The 20,297-nt window shown below is 40.3% G+C and overlaps 1 protein-coding gene across 2 annotated transcripts in view; it reads left to right on the forward strand.

The window, feature by feature from the left end:
- The first annotated feature begins 578 nt into the window (after window positions 1–578).
- gpr4 (G protein-coupled receptor 4) overlaps window positions 579–20,297 on the forward strand; it is a 33,988-nt gene continuing 14,269 nt past the window's right edge. The window contains exons 1-2 of one of the 2 annotated variants that reach the window (XM_069534392.1): window positions 582–750; window positions 6,712–6,900. The gene's annotated coding sequence lies outside the window, so the exon portion shown is untranslated. Of the gene's footprint in view, window positions 751–6,711; window positions 6,901–20,297 lie in introns of both variants that reach the window. The other variant, XM_020088013.2, reaches the window with a different exon arrangement.

A 20,297-nucleotide genomic window follows, 5' to 3' on the forward strand; every position in this document is an offset into this window, starting at 1 on the left:
TGAATCGCTCATCTCATGCATTTGTAATAACCTTGGATGTGAGCTAAAAGCAGCATTTTAAGTTCAGCTGCTGCATTTACTCACTGCACAGAAAGAGACGTCTTTCCTTTTGAATGGAGAAAATCAACTATGGTTCATTTGTTTGCCAGATCAGAAAAGGTTTGGATTTAGGTCTGATTACGCTTTGGTGTCATTCCCCAGTTGTAAATGTTTTGGATAAAAGCAGTTAATTAGAAAAATGTATTTAGTTCCAAAAGTAACAATTACAGTTACATTTAAATAACATAACATAACAATCCTATTTAAATCAAATGAAATAAAGTGTTGCCTGAATTGCATTGTGTTTTACAGAGTCAGTTCATGAACCTTACACACAAACAGACACACACACAGACACAAACACACACACACACACACACACACACACACACACACACACACAGGGCGTAGCAGTCATCAAGTCATGCTGACTGCCTCCTCCTCCCTCTTGCTATCTCTCTCTCCCTCTCTTTCTCTTTCTCTTCCTCTCTCTCTCTCTCTCTCTCCCTCTCCCTCTCCCGCTCTCTCTCTCTCTCTCTCTCAGTCTGCCGGTTGCTCTCTCTCTGCTCACACTGCTCTCACACACTCTGAACATCACCACAACTGGACAGAGACTGAATGAAATTAAATGAGTGACTTTGTTTTTCTTATTTGTTCTGGATGGATACTCGTTTGCTTGGAGGATGACAGCAGGAGTCCAGGAACCTGAATGTGAGTACAACCTCCTCTTCACACACACACACACACACACACACACACACACACATACACACACACATACACACACATACACACACATATAGCAGTGTTAGTGAAACGTCACCTGCAGCAGAAAGCTATAATTCAGATGAGTGTGTGCAGGTGTTCAACACATAACATGTATTTTTAGAGTTATTATTCACCTACAACATGTATTTAAGTGTGTGTACAACTTGGAAAACAACATATACACTTGTAATTATTTTTACGCTCCTCTAGTTTCACACTAAGGATATGTTTACAATAGGTTAATATTGCCTCTAATTAAGTTTTAAACACATTTGTGAAAAATTGAATGCACAATTCTAAGCAGAATAAGATAAATAGATCAAAAGATAGATTGAAAGACAGATAGATAGATAGATAGATAGATAGATAGATAGATAGATAGATAGATAGATAGATAGATAGATAGATATTCCTTTGTTACAGCAGGAAGGTATCTGACACATAACACACTATTCAAAATATTAAAATAACATCATCCACTAAAACTTTACAAAAGTTAAAGAATAAAATGTACAAAACTGTACACAATACTATAAAATTATCACACTACAGCTCTCACACAAGTGCGCACACAATCTATCTATCTATGTTAGGATTATTTCTTGCAGTGTGATCTCTATGTCAGTGTGATGGTTGCTGCAGTGTTTGCAGTCTGGAATAAACACTTCCACGGTAACAGACCATAATACTGTTATTGTGCATAATAATCTGTCAGAGGAGCTTTAAGACATCAGAGGGGAAAGTCAAGTATTTAAGTCAGAACATTTTGCACGTAAATGTCTCCTCTGCTCTTTCCCCTGACTTTGAACTCGGCTTTAGACATCGCTCCCACTCTTCTTCCACTCTTCACCCAGCAGGCTGGTTCCTCTGTTTGCTCCCATTAACTCGCTGCAACAACCAAGTCAAATTGCATTAGTACAGTGGAAAGAGAGCGAGCTGAGCTGAAGTTACAGTACAGCAGGCACTTGTGTGTCTGCCACAGCTCCAAGGGTTTTGACTGCAGACAATTAATAAATCATGAGAAAGAACAACTAAATCAGTCGCTTGTGTCGCTGAACCTCTCCAGTGCAGGGACCAGAAAACGATTCTGGTGGATGAGATGTGGAGCGGAATCAGCTCTGATGCCGTCGAGGAGCTTTTAGTTCATTATGTGTTGAGCCAGACTGGAAGAGAACTGTATAGGAGACTTGTGGCGATGCAATTTACAGATCTAAGATATTTACCTTCGTCAGTAACATATGAGGATGGTTCACTTTTCAAAGAGAAGATAAAAAATTTCTTTTGATCGAGAAACTGGATCAGAATTGTTCAGAATTTGATGATGATCCAGATTTTTTCTGTGGCAGTTGTGCTGTGATGTCTTGCTGTTGGAAAAATCAGATTTTAAATATCATATATAGACACATGCAGATAGAAAGAAAACACGTGCTAATTAAAAAAAACATCATCAATTTGACGACACATGCGCTGCAAAAAGACAGCAAATACACAAAAATTAAAAATGTCTGTCCTGGTTGACATCATCATTGTCGTCTTCTATGTAAACAGCTCCTCTTTTTCATCCTTTAGTTTCTGCAACAGACACACATCGTTTTGTGTCCGTTGCATTATAGAAGCGACATCAACGAGCCCACTCGCTATTTCGAGAGCTAATCCAGAGTTCATTGCACTTCTGAAAGCAACTAATGTTAAATCAAGTAACATAAAAAACTTCCTGGATCTGCACCTTAGTCTGGATTTGTGCCAAAATTGAACAGGTTCTTTCCTGACCAATACCAACCCTCCCACCAAGATTTGTGTAAATTCGTTCAGTAGTTTCACGTAATTTTTTTTGCAAGCAAACCTCATTGGTGGAGAACAGAGGGCGTTAACAGTAAAGAAGCAGAGTTCTAAATCTGTACTTTCACCCTGAACACCTCTGCTCTTTGGTCTCAATCACTTCTCTTAATCAAAACGTGTGCGAGTGAGGTTTATAAGAGTGACATGTTTCTGAAGTATTACTTCCTGGTCTGCGTCTTTCCATTTCCAATGTAACCGAAGGTCAGGGAAGAGCTGAGGGAAGGAAAACATACATCTCTCGGGAGGATGATTTAAATTTGAAAAAAAAATATATATATTTTCACACTGTGGAAGTTGATTTTCCTGCTGTAGAGGAATGAATGGTGCGCTTGTTTTTCACACACGTGTGACACAAATGAGAATCTATGTTGTGTGTTATTGTGAAACGGTTGAGAATATGAGCTGCCTCAGGCAGAGACACACAGAGACGGATTTCTCTGGGAAGCATCATGCTTTATTGAGCTGCGGGGAAATGTTTCAACCTTAATGGTCTTTTTAGTAAACCGTCCTCACAATGAATCCTTTGTTCCTCCTACAGAATTCCTGCCTTCAGCTCCAACTGTTGTAATATTAAAATCAGTAGAATCTCCTTTTCTTCTCCTCTATGTCTGGATCTGTTCTCTCCCTCCTCCCTCTCTCCCTCCGTCTTTCAACCCTCTGCACATGGTCAACTCAGTTCATCTTTCTCCTTCTATTATGTTTCTCTTCTTCCCTCATGAGATTACAATTTTCAGCTTTTAACTTGTTTTGTTGGTTGCAAAACTCTAATTATAACTAAGAATATATGATTTATAAATAAACTGCCCTTTCAAAGTGGGCCTGTGGGAGTTACTTGGATCTGAGTCTCTGCATGCAAAATTGAATCCCAAATGTACGGAGGTATATGTTCACCTGTTGGTGCTGATGGGCGGTGGAGGTCCATGTGTAAATGTGTTTAGAAATCTGTGCCCTCAGATTTATATACGTGCTCAAACTAACAAGTGAAAACCAGATTCCCACCTTTCATAAAACTCTGCATGTGCGCTCTGGAAATATTCCTGGTGCTGCGCTGCCCTCGTAGTATTTGTGTATTCATTCGAGGGTTTTGAATATGCCTGTTACTGGCACTTGTCTCTTTTCCAGCATCCACACAGATAACCCATGAAAGAAATAAATCACAATTTGAATCTCCTCCATGTTAACCGTTGTCACAACCTCGGAGCCCATCTGCAATCGCCTGACACTGAATAAGCCTCTGAGGGCAATGCTTAGTAAACTGGGTCTTCAGATGTAGACAGTGGATATTCTGAGGCAAGACTGACACACACTGTTTACAGTCCAATCCTCTCGTCCAATAAAACTTTGTTTCAGAAGTATTTTGGGTCCTTGCAATACAACCCACCTGCAAAAGTCTGAAAATGACTGGATGAGGTTGTTGAGAGCAATGAAATGTGTAGAGACACATATTCGTCCATTTATAGTTACCTATAAAAGGTGAAAATAAACAGAGCACTGCGGTGTTTATCTCATTCTCTATATCATTATATTATTTAAAATATTATTTTGAGTAAACTTTGTTCCTCAACCCTCCATCTCCTCCATCCCCTCTGCTGAACTATTTCTGACCTCAGAGGAAAGATAATCTGAGCAGATTCAGCTCAAGGCTTCGAGTCAGAGGGATGACTGTGGTCAGCTAATAGCCCCAGATACTTACCTGCTGCACACGCACACACACACACACACACACACACACACACACACACACACACACACACACACACACACACACACACACACGTATAAGTACACACTATTCCACCTTCTCCTCCTTCACCAACGTTTGGGTGAGATCTGGAGACAAACACATTTGACCGACTGTATCATCCGTCTCTCAAAACCACATTATTCAGAACTGAACTATGTTTTTAATGTTTTAAATAATAATTGTAGTCATTGTCAATACTAGTTTTGAGTATAATCATCACTTCAGACAGAAAAATCCAAACCACCATTAGATGAATAACCATTATATTTGTTCAGTTGAGCTCAGATGATGACTCTGGTTTTCCTGTGTCTTCTATTTCAGCGCCACCACCAGGTCAAACCTTTCATTGATTCTGTGAAATATCTCAAAATCGAATAGACGGATTAAATAAATGGGACCAGGAACAAAGATTTAATGCCAGAAATTGAGAAAAATGGAAAGAGACAAGGGTTTTTTTTTTAAAGATCATTATGGGAGGGACAGAAAGCAGAGGATGAGTGGAAAGGAGGGGAGTGGGAGACAGGGGTGATGGATGGAAGGGATAAATAAAAAGAGCTTTAGATGAGGGTGAATGTAAAAGACGGTGCCATGATGGTGTAATTGCTCTCCAGAGGAGTTCTGATAAGCAACACTTAAGAGCCTCTGTGGTAAAGTAATCACGGTGATTAAGCACCAGAACAGCGGTGGCAGCTAACAGCTAACCTGAGGCATCGAGACCAGCACAACATAATACACATTATACTGTGACATAACATATCATAACACTGATGTCACGTGAGAAAATCATGGTTGTTTGTGAAATGTGAAAAAGCTTGATGGCATCTGCTTCAGATCTCATTATTTCTATACGAGGCAGAAATTAAGGATTAATTATTTAACTTCAAGAGGGTTGTTGTGTCTTCATGCAAATTTAAACTGTGTTATCAACCACAGGATATTTCCCCAGGAACCATTAGAGAGCTATATTTGTTCCATGAACCTTTACAGAACAAATATGTAAATCTGTATCTACCCAGTATATGTTGAATCCTGCCCTTCTGCAGTGGACAGTAAGATTTTTGGATGTTTTAATGGCCACAGATGTAGGATTCCTCCATCGCCTCTGATGGTTGGTGTGTTTGTGGGAGTGAGAGAGTGACAGAGGGGCAAATTCCAATACCATTCTGGTTGGCATCGCCTGTATCCCTCTGACCACGTCTCTGCTCGGACTTCCTGCTGTTTTGCAGGAGCGGGTAATTTCAACTTTTTAGGACAAGCTGAGGATCTTGTGATTGAGTTTGAAAACACAAAGGTTGAGGTGATGGGTGGATAATTATATCGTCTTTGTAAAGCTCGGAGTGAGAAACCTGCAGGGTCACAGCTCGTCTGACAGGACGGTTGTTCTGGACATGCTGAGGTGTCACAAGTCTGGTCTCTCGGATGACTCAAAAGCCAGTGGAGGGGACAGTGGGTTGAGTTGCACCCACTGATCCACACACACACTCACACCCTCTCAGAACAGTGCTGAGTGTCGTTCTTTAATTTGAGGTCTCTGAGATGAGTGGTGTTTTTGTGTGTATAATCGTGGGCGACTGCTTTTGTTTTCCTAGCGTTGAGAGCTCATTTGCATCAGCGGCAACCTCTGCTTTGGTTGTTGTCATGGTTATAACACAATTATTTGTTTGCCTGAGAATACGCTCCAGTGCATGAGTGGTACCAGTTAACTAAGAACTTTAGTTTTACCGTCACAGACATTAGTGATGCCACATTTAACGAACTGATTGTGGTGAATAAGAAACAGCAGATTAATTTCCTATCATGAGTCAAAGGGCATGGAACTAATCTTTAATCAGCATCATTAGATTTTCAGGTCAGACATAGAATAACTCAAGCTCTCGGTGTCACAAGAAACATCATCATTGAATCATTTCTATTTGAACTTGAATTGTAGTCTGGTCCTGATATTCAGAGATGAATGATTTCCCTTTTCAGCACGTCGGAACATGACCACAATATAAATATAACATGAACATATATGGGCGATAGCATAACTGTAGTTGCAACTTTTGACAAATTAACTGTTAATAGTTTAGAGAAGCTTCAATATACAAAGATAAAAAGTGGGAAAATGTCTCCACATGGCGTCACGCAAACAGTTAAACATGGATCATCCCTCTGCAACCAGATGTATCCCGTGTGTCGCCAGGTGCTTCATGTTCCCTTTGCACACATTGTCACCCTCATATGACGCAGGCACTGCAGTGAGAGCTGAAATCTTGGCCTACATGATAAGTGTATTATTTCTTAGTAAAAACTTTAATTCCTTGGATGGCGTGTTGTAGAACTCAAAGCGCTTCTCTGTGTGTGGATGAAATGAAACAGCTGACGTCCTGCAGACCAGGAGAGAGATTTAAACAAAGCATCGGACCGAAGAAAGAGACGCAGGAAACCAGAGATCAGACGTGTGTCTCTCTTTCTGTGTGCGTGTCGATGGAACCGTTGACGTCTAAATGCACCCAGGGTGTGATGAGGTCAGTACTGTCTGTAAACACTGTTAGGCCTGTTAGGGACGCACATACACACACACACACACACACACACACACACACACACACACACACACAGTCGTCTCCTGTGTGGAGACAGCAGCACCTGTGGCCAACATTAGACCAGTTTCAGATGGTCGATAATCATCTCGTCCTCTGTTTGTCTTCCTTTGTTCTTTCCCATTAAACCTTTATCTCTCTCTCTTCTCTCCTTCATTTTTGTATCCCCTCTTTTCCTCTCCCGCTCCATTTTTCTCCCGATCGATGACTTTCTCCTTTAATATTATTCTTTTCCTCCCTCGGACATAATCTTTTCTTGTTCCCTCGTTCCCTCTCACCCTCCTGTCTTCCTCTCTCTCTTTCTCTCTGGTGCCTGGATCTAAAATTACCCTCTCTCTTTTTTCCCTCTATCCATCTGGCTCCCTCATTTCCAACCCCTACATTATCTTACTATCTCTTTCTGTCTCATTTCCAATGTGCAGAAAAATATGCCTTGAAGTTTATCTTTTTGCAGAATACGTGAGCACGTGTCTTTTCTTTCTCCTCTGCTGGTTGGTCCAATATTTTGTGATTGCTGGTGTAAATGCTCTGATGGATGATTTGTGAAAGAATCATGACTTTTATTTTCTTCACATTTTCAGTATTGTTCTTTTACCTTTTTCTGTGTATATTGACTCCAGTTGTTGGTTTGAATCAAAAGACCAAAACTCTGCATTTTCACCTCAGTGGTTAGTCAAGGTGTTTTCAAAAAAGAACCTCAGACATTTTTTGGAGTTTGTCTTCCATATTCACAATAACGGGGAAATGTCCAGAGCTTTCAGGTGAGGAGCAGAGCTGCAGGAGGCCGCTTTTATTTGCATCCTTATTATCAAAAGCTGTCAAATCTTTATGTCTTCATCAGCATCTTCTACGTGTATGGCTCCACTTTATCATCCCGGGATATTTGTTTTATTCCAGTTTCACATCTGGCGAATGTTAGAAACGTCATCAACACTTGCTCGCTGGGAATTTTCGAGGAATTTTTCTTGAAATTGAAATTTTACTTTTGAAATTCTTTACTTGGACATTTGATTTCTCACACAGACTTTGGTGCATGTCCAAAAGCGGCTTAAGATTGATGAGACAGTGCTGTTTGTCTGTATGGGCACAGACTTGATGTACTGTAATAACAATCCAGTCTAAACAGATTCAAACTGCTACACAATTTGTTTGAATTCATTTAAACTCAATCTACACTGTGAGCTATTGTCAGGAAAATAAAGTTGGATACAAGTCTTTTGGTAATTTTGCCACCTAGAAAAAAACAAATACTTGTCTCTCTTCAGGTCTGCAACTATCGACTATTCTAGTAATGGAGTATTGAAAGCGATTAGAGGAAACTTTAATGACTCCAGAGGGAAAAAAATATATCTCTGAGGAAACAAGATACATCAAATGATTTGAGTGATTATTGAATATCTGTAACCTGGTTTGAGACAGTTCCTTCTGCACCATAATGGGATTTCAAATTCAGTCATTCTTTTGTTCCTGACTCTTTAGCTGCTCAATGCTGCACTATGTTCACAGACCAGTTGCTAAGTGTCTTTCTGCAGAAAGTGAGTGGTGGATTATTGTGAGCTCGTTTGATGAGAACAGCTAAGCTAACTGCTGTAGGCTGGAGCTGAGGCTGATGAGTAGCTACGACATAGATCTAAGGCCGCCATGAAGAAAGAAATCTGAGATTTCAAGAAGAAGTCGTGGAAAGTTATACTATAACAAGAATCAAGACGTAATTAAAAAAAGTCACAATAACTTTTTTTTCCTGAGAAACTATGAAACACCTTTAAATGTGATATTTATGATAATGTAGTGATGCTGTGACAAAATCTGAAGTATTTTGTTTGCTCTGGTAAAAGATATTTTCCCCTAACATGGCCCTAACATTTTGTCGGGGATGAGAGTAAACTGGCCCAGAAAACCAAACTGGGTTGAAAGAGCTGGAGGAGCTTTCACCTTCCACCTTTAAGTTTGTGTACTTTTGATTTTTAACACACTGAAACAAACAGATGGAAGAAAAGAAAATATCGGATAAGAATCAGAGTGATTTAGTGGAATGTATTATTAGCGATATTGATATTTCTACATCATGCCGATCCACAAACAGCATAAAGGTCAGTGTAGCTGGAGGGAAACCCAGCTGCTGTTAAAACATCATAGGAGTTGAAATTCATATTAACTTTAAAGCCTGAGGCTCCGTATCCTGAACACACATCTTCAAACAACACAAGAGAAAACTGAGGCAGGAAAATTCAAATCCGAGATGATTCCTGCTTTTGTCTCTTCGTCAAAGAAAATGGATTTTGTGGCTGCTGTAATGATTAAGTAAACTTGTTTTCTTTTATTTATGGTATTATTTATATTTGTGTTATTACTCCATGAGGGTTAAACTGATAAAAGGACCCAAGAGTCATACAACATTCTCAACTTAACTCTAAATAGCAATGATGTTGGACTGTTTGAGATGGAGTGGCACAAGGAAACTTGTGTTCCTCTCTTTATAAACCAATTTACCAGATTTAATCAGATCAACCTCACAGTTTATCTGTATTTTTCAAAATTCTATTTCCAGAATAAATTCATGAATCTAGTACACATGTGGGCATCAGGCAGTTTTCTATTACAAACATTTGTGACCCACATCAAGTGGAGATCAAAGAAGAAACCATGTTTCAGGATTTCGACCCGCTGTGCCCCCACGTCAACACCAGTAACCAGAATAGAATCGACCAATCAGATGAGTACAGACAAAACAGGAAGTGGCACAGGAAGCGGCTACATCCTGGCAACAGAGTGGTGCTGCCAAAAAACACACACACGCAGACACACATGCACAGTCATATTTTCAGGAGGATGGCACATTGACTTACATTCATTTCTTTCAACTTAACCTTAACCACTAACATAACCTCATAAGATTGAAGGATTCAGGTTATCAAGTGTGAGTGTGACTAAACAGACTCATTTCACCATTTGAGCAGATGAGTAATGCAAGAACACACACACATTCATAGCTGCATTGTGTTAACCACACCCAGACTAAAGAGATAAATAAAGAATCCGAAACAAAAGGCTGAAGATAAAGCGAAAGGATGCCGAAGATTAATCACTAAAACAAACATTTAAAGAAAAAAGCATGAGCCAAACAACACAATCATTTATAACACCAGCACAAAACAGTTTGACACAAGGATAACACAACCCAACAGGTGAGAATGTTGTGATATCCGAAAGAATAACTGGGTGAAGGTAACGTAATAAGAACGTTTGACCTAAAAGAAAATACAACAATAATCTCACACCAAGCAGATTTAAACGACACGTTGAACATCAGCTAACACAGGACGGACGAGCGTGTGTTGCTGTGGATCCATTACTGTCATCGTAAAATATCAAAAAGAGAAATGAGGTCATGTGATCTTGAAAAGCGCAAAAGAAATTCACATTCACAAAAGTGAGTTCATCTGTGCGTATATTAGTGCTTTGTGTCTGTGCATGTTCTTTTGTTCCACACTTAACTTCTCTCTGTCAACATGTATAGTCTCACACACACCACACAACTAAACACACATTCTATAATATGCATACGCCATTTGTGTCCGTCACACACACACGCAGCCCCGTTGGGAATAGCTTGACAGGCTGCGGCTCAGAAATGAGTGGAGGTTTTCCGCAGCCCGTCATTAAAACTGCTGACACCTCCAGTGGAATATCATTTGTCTGAGGTGCAGTGAGAAGCCGAGCACAGACGGCTGCGTCACATCCACACTATGCACAACATTTCAGACGAGCTCTGCACAGGTCAGACAGCAAGAGGAAGGGCGAAGAGGGCGGGAAGGAATCAGAATGAGAATATGGAAAGTTACTTCCACGTAACAGTTGACGTCAAACAGAATCAGGCCATTTTGAAGCTTAAAACATGATGGTGCAAGTTAAGTTCGCTTTTGTCAATGAGTGATTGTGAGGTTTAGTGCAAAAAGGGATTCAAATTTAAATTTCGAATTCCAAATCTGATCGAGTGGACAAATACTCAAATTGTTTCATCTACTGCTTCGTCAGCTCCACTAAAACAACACAGGAGCTCAGCTAAAAAGAAAAGAAACAAACATCATACATCATGGTTTATTGTAATGGCTGATGCAGAGAGGAAACAAGTTAGTTGTCTGCTTGCACACACACACATACACACACACACACGTGCACACGCACACACACACACACTCGCAGTGCCTCGTTCATTTCTCTCCAGACGTACAGTTACAAGCTCTGCTGATCTGATCAGAGCCAAATTAAGAACTGAACAATAAAGCTTGATGCGGGAAACGTCACAGGAATATGACACTTTTATTGAAGTCATTAATTCTCGCTGCAGGGCGTCACATCAGGGGCTTCGAAGCACGGACGGCTGCACGGCCACTCGGGCGTGAAATGAACAGCCAGGATTAACTACCTGCAGCCTCCATCTTTCCCCTTCTCCCTCTGCCTCAACACCGAGATCCTGTTTGTCTTTCCTGTTCAGTTTTTCTGTTTTCTTTGACTCACTGCTTTCCCTCCACTGCACTGCAGCATTCGGTTATTTTCTACCCTCATGACGAGGACAAACTTTTTAAGTTGTAGGAGTGGTCAGGGTTTCAGAGAGCATCCATACAATTATCTCTGAGCATCTAAATCAACTTAAAATTATGATAAACATGTAGTTTATGATACATGTATCTGATTTTGCATATTGGTTGCGACACCATCAGTCTTGGGCTGGAATAGATGAAGTTTTTAAACTGAGACCACATTGTTTGAAATGTAAAAGTGAGCAACCACAAGCATAAGGTGAAGAGTCTCTGTGAGACAGGGTATGTGATGTGGATATCAGATTTTTAAAGGTGGATAAACAGTGACAAGGGAAATCTGACAAAGACACTTTTTTTGAAACGTCTGTGCTGTAGCTCATGTTATGTGATGGTGTTGTAGTTTATAAGGCTGACACATGCACATGCCTGGTGACGACTGTGTGCTTGTTCAGTGATCGAGAGCGGTGAAAACAATATATACTGAGTTTAAGCTGAATTCTGTCCACCTGCCGAGGAGAGTGAAAAATGTATGGATGTTTTAACTGACACAAACGGTATGATAAAGCTTATTTTGTGGTGCCCCCTGGTATTTTGCGCTCTTGCCAACCACCTATACGACCTATGCCGTGGACGACCCCTGTCTAATAACAATAGAAACCGTATAATGACCTCAGAGACTTGTTTGTTATCTCAGTACTTCAATTTTATGTGTGTGGTCTTCCACTCTGAGGATTCATTTTTGCATTTTGGCAAATGTTTTTGTTTTTTCATTTTCCTCACATCGTTAGGAGGACAGAATAATGACCGACACAGTGAGGGATGGAGAACTGCAGTTCTCCTTTTTTTAAAGTTCATATACTCCAGTGTCAGCGATGGTTACAGCAATAAGAGGAAGGATATAAAAAGAGAAGAAAGCTGACTATATGACTTTGTGCTGATTCATTATTAAAGCAGTTTCACAAAGAATCAAAGCTCCTGTTTTTATGTCGCAAACACAATCCATGAATGTCCTTTTACTCATCAGCCTCTCGCTCTTTCGTTTCATAGTTTATTTTCTGGTCAGCACAGCGTCCGTGGGATTAAATGGAGCAGGTTGATTGAGTTTGTGTTTCCGTTCATTCATTCTGGTGCTGCACTTTAAATTCCTGGAATACTTTTCAGGGGGGGGGTTATGTGACATAGAGAGAAGAGAAAATATTTTTAGAACAAGGACAGGTACAATTCCTGAAAGTCCTGGATATTCAAATCCAATTCAAATGTTGTAAGCTCAACAAAGAGAGTTAAAGAAGGAAGTGAAGCTATGCTTTCATATGTCTCTAAATGTTCTGCTGCTGGAAAGGTCTTCAAGTTCACCATCTGAAGTTGGAACCTGGAGAACCATGTGTGTTTCTGTGTTGAAGCTCCAGTGGTAGCCAGTGGCCGTTGACTTTATATTTACAGGTCATCCATCTGTCTGTTCATGGTGTGAACACTACATCTGAAGAACACCTTGAGGGAATTCATTCTTCAAAATACTGACAGTTGGACTCAATGATGATCTGTTGAGATTTCGGTGGTCAAAGGTGAACGGTCAAGGTCGCTGTGACCTAAATAATCACAGCTCTTACCTTGTGAACATGATAACTCAGGAATTCATTTGAGGGAATCTTTTTAAATTTGGTACAAATGTTCACTTGGACTGAAGCATTAACTGGTTAGAGTTTGGTGGTTGAAGGTCATGTGGCCTCACGTGTTTGTGCCTCTTGAACATATAATTTCTTCACATTTTGAAGAGTTGTCACTTGGACTCAAAGATGAACTGATTTGATTTCAGTGGTCAAATGTAGACCGTGATTCTCGTGTCTCTGTACATTCAAACAGATGTTGATGTTTGAATGTCGTAATGGAAAAGGTTTTGCGTTTACAGCTAATCTGTGTAAGGTTGTGTTCGTTGGCGTCCTTCCATTAACTTTCTATCCTTCCTGGCCATCTGTGAAGTCTTTACATTCAGTCCCTCCCTTTATTCCCTGGTTCACAGCCTGACTGAGGAACTTCTGCTCTTTAAATAAGATTTCATTCACAGTCAGGTTTGGGAAAAGTTTCATGTCTCAGCTTTCAGCAGATTTCCAGTTTAATATTCTGACTCTCTGGTTTTCTTTCAGTAATTATTTTACTTCTGTCGTTTGTTTCTTTGCTTTTAATGTTTTTCTTTTTTCTTTCTTTCTCTCAACCTGTGTTTCTTTTTGCTGATTCCCACGGTTACGACGCTTGTGCCTTGGATGATTGTGTGTTCATTTCATCAGATGCTACTATTGTTCCCTGACACACGCGCAGACAGACACACACAGGTGAGATGGCCACATGATGACAGCGTGGGTTCTCGGGCCTCGGTCTCATGACTCAGCTCGGCAGCTGATGACGGCCCGGGAGCTGTTATCTTGCAGCCGCGCTCTCTTCTTGTTCTCTGCTGCTCTCAGCAGCACCGTCATCTTGTCCGACATGCTCAGTGTCGACGGACATGATGTCGGAGCTACAACACAACAGCCACACATCCTGCTCTGATTAGTGTTTTCACTGATACTGCAGCTGTGTGACGGCACGTTGTCCTTTAGATTTCCATTGTGACCCGTCGTGAACTGATTATCATCAACAAGTGTTCATATGTAAGGTTTATTTTGTATTTTGGCATTTAAGCCACATCTCATCCTGTGCACCTCATGTTTATTTTTTCACACAGCAGCAATATAACACTTTGTGAGATCAGTAAGTTTAACAGCTTTTATGAAGAGGATATTGTCAGAATCACTGTATCTATCACTGTTTTATCTGTTTTTTCACCCACATGTTCATGTTTGTCTCTCTTCAGCTTTGTTAAGTAGCTGTTATTATCCTCAGCATGTTTATCAACAGATTCGTTTTCAAGTGGCACATACAAGTGATTTAAGTGCTGCACTGAAATATTTTCTCTGCAGTACAAACAAGATCCTGTCAAATAAGCATGTGCAGATTTTTTTGGTTTTTATGATTTCTTAATCCAAACGAATTTAAAATATCTAAAGAATCTGAGCGTCAGCACTGACCTCTCCTATGTAAAAAAAAGACTTTGTGATTGTTTAGTTAATAGAGAAGAAATATAACAAAGAAAAACGGAAGTGGACTGAGAACTCTTAAAAAGATTTCAATGACATTTTTTCGAGGGGTTGGGTTTGACCCAAGGAGGAACCCTTTTTGTGTGGATCTGGATAAACAGGTGGAACCAGGAGTTTTTTTTAACGTGTGGAGATACAGTGTGTTCGTCTCGGTGGAATATTGCACTCTCCAAGGGTTCTTCTAGTTTGTTATAAAACTCAAAGAAAGTGAAAATAGAAAAATCCTGTTTGTGCCCCTTGATGTGCATCTGCACCAAACCATGTTCATCCCATAGGCCCCAAGTTGGGTGAAAATCAGTTTTGGCGTAATCCTGTTAACAAACAAAAAAACATAGTAAAAAGGTTATAAATAACAACATCTGAAATAAGTCTAAAGAAAAATATATATCTATGATCATCCATGATACCCAGTATCCTGCCATGGTGTGGTTTTCATGGTAAACAAAGCTGTATAATATTCTCTGGTCCAGTATCTGTGTGACTCTGGACTCCTCGTGTCTAAGTCATGCACAAATTTGTTTTTAAAGCAGAATAAGTTTTTTGCTCTGATGATAAGTTGTTGATAGATGTATTAATATGTTTTAATTGCTTTGTGTCCTTTAACATCTTGGCTGACCCTGCTGATCTTGAAAAGTAGCTTTTCATTCGATGCAGTGTCACATTTTGAGGCATTTAATCAATTCACAATGATTTTGATTTGATTTAAAACACTTTTGAAAGAAAGTGTCTTTCAGGATAACAGTACAAAGACCTTCTTTCTTGAGCCTTATCGTTCTCAGACCTTAGCTGTAAACACAGACCTCACAGCCTGTTTTTGTCACCTCGCTGGGACCGACATGCAACAGAAGGTGTGCAACAATCCCCCGTTGAGCTTTTCAAACGCGACACACGTGAGACAATGACAGACGTGTTCTGGTCTCAGCCGATGACGTCCTCTGACCTCTGCACCGCACCGACTCACACTCTGCAGTGGACGTGGAAGTCAGATGCCACGGTTGTGCACTTTACTCCTGAGATATTACAAAAACCGATTACCTCTCTGCAGACTGAGCCTTTCTAATAATACAGTCTGGTCGTTTGCTCCAGATATACCCAATCATCTTCACTGTAATCTAATCTGAAGTCATCATCTGTCGTGACTCACCTGTAACTGGAAAAGGTCTCTGATGGATCGGTGTTATAACCGCAACCCTGGGTGGCAGCCACACTGCTGGTGACAACTGTCTGTCAGCATTTCCTGAGCACACTGAGTTCAACCAGAGCAGCAGACAGACCATGGAGACTGTCCAGGATAATACCATCAGCGCAGTGTTTGATGAACAAACTGTGAAATCTAAATTTACAGGAGGTTTTTAATCACACAACTTAAAAAAAAGATGAAGATACAGAATTAAAGTCCAGTTCCTCTTCAGTGACTGAACAAACAGTGAAATAAACTCATCTATCGCTCATCTATTATTTATCAAGGAGAAGAATCTTAATCCCACTCAGACTCTGACTTTCACTTAAGCAAAGAAAAACAAGAGTAAATCCTCCTCTGATCAAATTTCTACTCTGATCAATTCCGAAAATCAATTGTTCGGCCCGCCCCCGGACAAAATGTACAAGTTTTGACCTTTTTGGAAAATGGATAAAAACTGTGTCATTGCTTGGTCCCCAGAGAATGAATCATAAACTTCAACTCTCCTCTTTTTTTAAATCGAGCACCAACATCACATCAAAATCGTAGATTGTTTATAAAGATGGACGAAAGGACAATTACCAAAAGTGAAGTCAAATCCCCTTGATTTCCCCCTTGTGCCTCCAAATATGCAAGTGTTTGTATGCAGGATAATTTAGCTTCTCTTCTGGATAGTGTGAGGAAGTGGAGATTTCATTTATTTTGAAAATGGGAAAAAAAGGAAACTAACTAACCAACAAACTAAAAATACAATATGGCTATATATATACATAATATTTAAACATATATACAAACTCATACACATAACAAATGTGCATTGTTATGTATCGCGTCCATCTTTATTTACAGTCTATGCTCCATACTTGAACACACTTGAAAACGTGATCATTCACGTTTATGGGGCATGAACACACTGATGTAAACAGGATGCAGATCCTCTTCTCTGCAGTGTTTGCTTACTCAAACTAGAAACTAGAAAATATGAACTGACAGTAAGTGTTGGTGACGCTTTGCATTCTGCTGGTAGTCGTGACTGATAAGAACCAATCAGGAAGCGAATGCGGGTGACGTCTCCTCAAACTTCTCTGTTTTAGGCCCTGAAAAGCTCCGGACACTGATGTGCATTCTGAATCCAAAATGTCAGCTTTGTAAAATGTCTCACAGCTCACAGCCTCACAGTGTCCGCCAGCGTCGTCCTGTGCACCACCTGGTCTCTGTGTAACATGAGTGTTTCAGCCGCTGGCCTGCTTCCATGTGACACGGCAGATATGTCGGAGCTCACCACAGATGCTGTGATTATGCTGTGACTATCACAGGAGCACCTCTCCACCAGGCCTCGGGCCGACTGCCTGCGCAGGCCGATGAACAGAAACCTGCACAGACTCACGGTGGATGTGTTTGGAGAACTGCGATGTGCAGTGTCTTATTTGGACAGAGAGGCCACAGGGTTCAGTGTGTTGCTGCTGAACAGGTCCGCTTTCATTTACTCAGCTTCATCAATGCCTCATGAAGGAGATAAGAAAGATACTTTCATCCCATGATTTCTTTAACGTCAGGTTAAGACCAAAGGTGCTGAATTAAAAACGTTCCATAAAACCTCACCACTGTAAAAAACGACCTCCTAAAAGCTGAGGGGTTTCTGAAGAGCTGACAGAATTGCCAACATTTACAAAAACTTAACTTTCTCAACCTCTGAAGCAGATATAGACATGAAATAAAAAACATTTAATGGATAAAATATTTCCCTTTGATTGTAACTCATTACTGTTTTCCTAAATTTCATTAAAATAAATAAATCAACTAATCCGGCAAACTTGTTTAGATCCACCCTTCTTTGTCCTCTAATATGTCTGTTACTGACTGACTGCAGGCCAAGAGCACTAACAAGCCAACACGCTACATGTCCCGTCATGCATTTTACCTTTTCTACAAGTGAATCACAGCATATCATCTGTCAAAGATAAGTCTCATGTTGAATATTTGAATTAAACCGGTTTGTCAGGATCGTCCACAAAAATAAGATGTTTTAAATGAGCTGGAACTGAAAAATAAGTCAACTGTCACCTACAGAGAAAACACCTGCAGCCAGTCTGCAAAAAGAAAGAACTGAAACACAGCCATGCAGAAGTTGTGTCTGTCAGTAAACATCACTTTATGTTTTACATTCAGAAAAAAGCTTCATAACACAATAGATGAAGGAAACATTTAAAAGCATCACATGTCTCGTTATATAAAGTCTGTACTAAACCTGTACTGTGATATAGTGTGTATATGTTCATACTGGTGAGGACCTGCACTGATAGAATGCTTTTCTTAGCTCCAAAGACAAAGAGCTGTAATAAGAGCCGTCATTTTTCCATCTCTCTTCATGCTGCCAGTGAAGCGATCCCTTCCTCAAGTGACCACAGTTTAAAAGTGGCATCCATCTTGTAATCTTAATGACGGTAAATCTGCAAATGACGGGTGTTTCCCAAAAATGATGAGAAAATCATTGTATACATTTTTATACATACTGCAACAGAAAATCAAAGAACGGACAAAATCCCCAAATTATGAAGATTACATGATGATCTGAAACTTAAACTGGAGCTCAGCAAACACACACACACACACACACACGCACACACACACACACACACCACACACACACAGTAAATTCTATGTTCAGCCTTCCCTCCCTTCTCCTCCTCTCTGTGTTTATTGTCGTTGTGTTCGTCAGGACGGATGATGCCGGGGCTTTTCCCACCACACTTATGGGAGCTGATACTGAGTCGTCCTCCCTACTGTTTACAACTAATTATGACAGTCGAGGCCCTGAGGGACGCCTGTCTCTGACTGGGAGCCATGAAGACATGGATTGTAATCCAGCTGTCGTCTCTGACTCTTACATTTATTAAACGTAAGCAGGAGAAAAGTCTGAGATGTGAGGCAGGTGGATTGGATCAAACTCTCTCTGTAGTTGGAGAATGAAATATGGAGAAAGTAAAACACTGCATCATGAGCATTTGGTAGAAAGGCATCCTTGACCATGTAAACGTAACAGAAACAATGTTACACCGACCTTGTTTGGTCTAAACTCTCTTCCCTCAGTTTATTACGAACCAAATTATTGGATGTGAAAGGATCCTCTGACCGAGGTCAAACTGAACATGGTCTGGTTCGTTTACATTGTGAAAAGCTTGTAATCTTCACCCTCTGATCATATAATATTAAAACAACAAGAAAGTTTGTTTCACTGGTAGTAAAACTATGATGATATTACCAGAGCAACCAAATTAACCTTTTCTCCATTCAAACAGAAAGACCACCACCCGTCCATCTGACACTAACACGCCGATGTCAGACGAAAGACAAAAGCTTAGCACATTGATCAGTTTTGTTTTATCTAATCTCATCTTTTACAGCTGTTAAACCATCTTAAAGTGAAGAGTAGTTTTTTCCCTTCGCTGTTGATACACAAATCTTATAAAAAAACAAGTGTGGCGCCGTCAGGGAGGTCCACAGGGATCTGACTGAGTGTGCAGATATAATGGTTAAATATAACCATTGGGTCAGAACGGACGACCTTGTGTTTGTTACACAGTGGATTTTTATTCACGATGAAGTGGACTTTTCATTAGGAAATTGGTTGATTCATCAGATTCGATTTTTCATGACATGTTCCTGTGTGATGAACTAAGAAATATGCTTTGTTCTTCATGCTGGAACATTGGGCACCTTGAGCAATGGGTCCATCCAAAAGTTGAGTCCACACAAAACTCTTCTTGCATACTTGTTCTTTAAATTATTTTTAGAGCACAAGTCTCCAGGCAGCATAGGATTGGCTTCAAAAGACAAAATGTGACCAACACGTCATTGGACTCGTCTCTGTGTAGCTGCTTTCACTGTGTTTCACCACAGTGTCTAATGACAGACACAAACTCATGTAGAAATGTTTGCGAATGTTTCACTCTCTTACTCTCTATTCAAGCATTTGCACGATAACTCCATCCATGCATTAGTCTAATTGTACCTTTTCTGTATTTATATAGATTTCCCAGTCTTAAGAACCACTCAAACTGGGATACAGTACAGCTTTGTCATTCACACACACACACACACATTCATACAGTGCATCTATGTGCAGCACTTTTTCCGTCACACATCGCTCACACACTGCAGGCGCAGCAGTCAGGGATAATTTGGGCATCAGTGTCTTGCCCAAGGACATTTCCATTATCTAAACCACTTATCCTCTGAAGGTCACATGGGACTGGAACCAATCCCAGCTGACGTTGGCCCAGAAGCGGGGTACACCTGCAGGTCACCAGTGTACTGCAGCGCCAACATGCAGAGACACAATCACAATCACTTCTCCAAATAACCAAATCCCAATCTGAATTTTTTTATGACTGTGGGAGGAACCCGCATCACCTGCGAGAAAAACCTCAGAACATGCAAACACAGAAAAACTCTGCACAATTACTATTTTAA

The sequence above is a fragment of the Paralichthys olivaceus genome, chromosome 11, assembly GCF_024713975.1.
Source record: "Paralichthys olivaceus isolate ysfri-2021 chromosome 11, ASM2471397v2, whole genome shotgun sequence".
Classification (NCBI taxonomy): Eukaryota; Metazoa; Chordata; class Actinopteri; order Pleuronectiformes; family Paralichthyidae; genus Paralichthys; species Paralichthys olivaceus.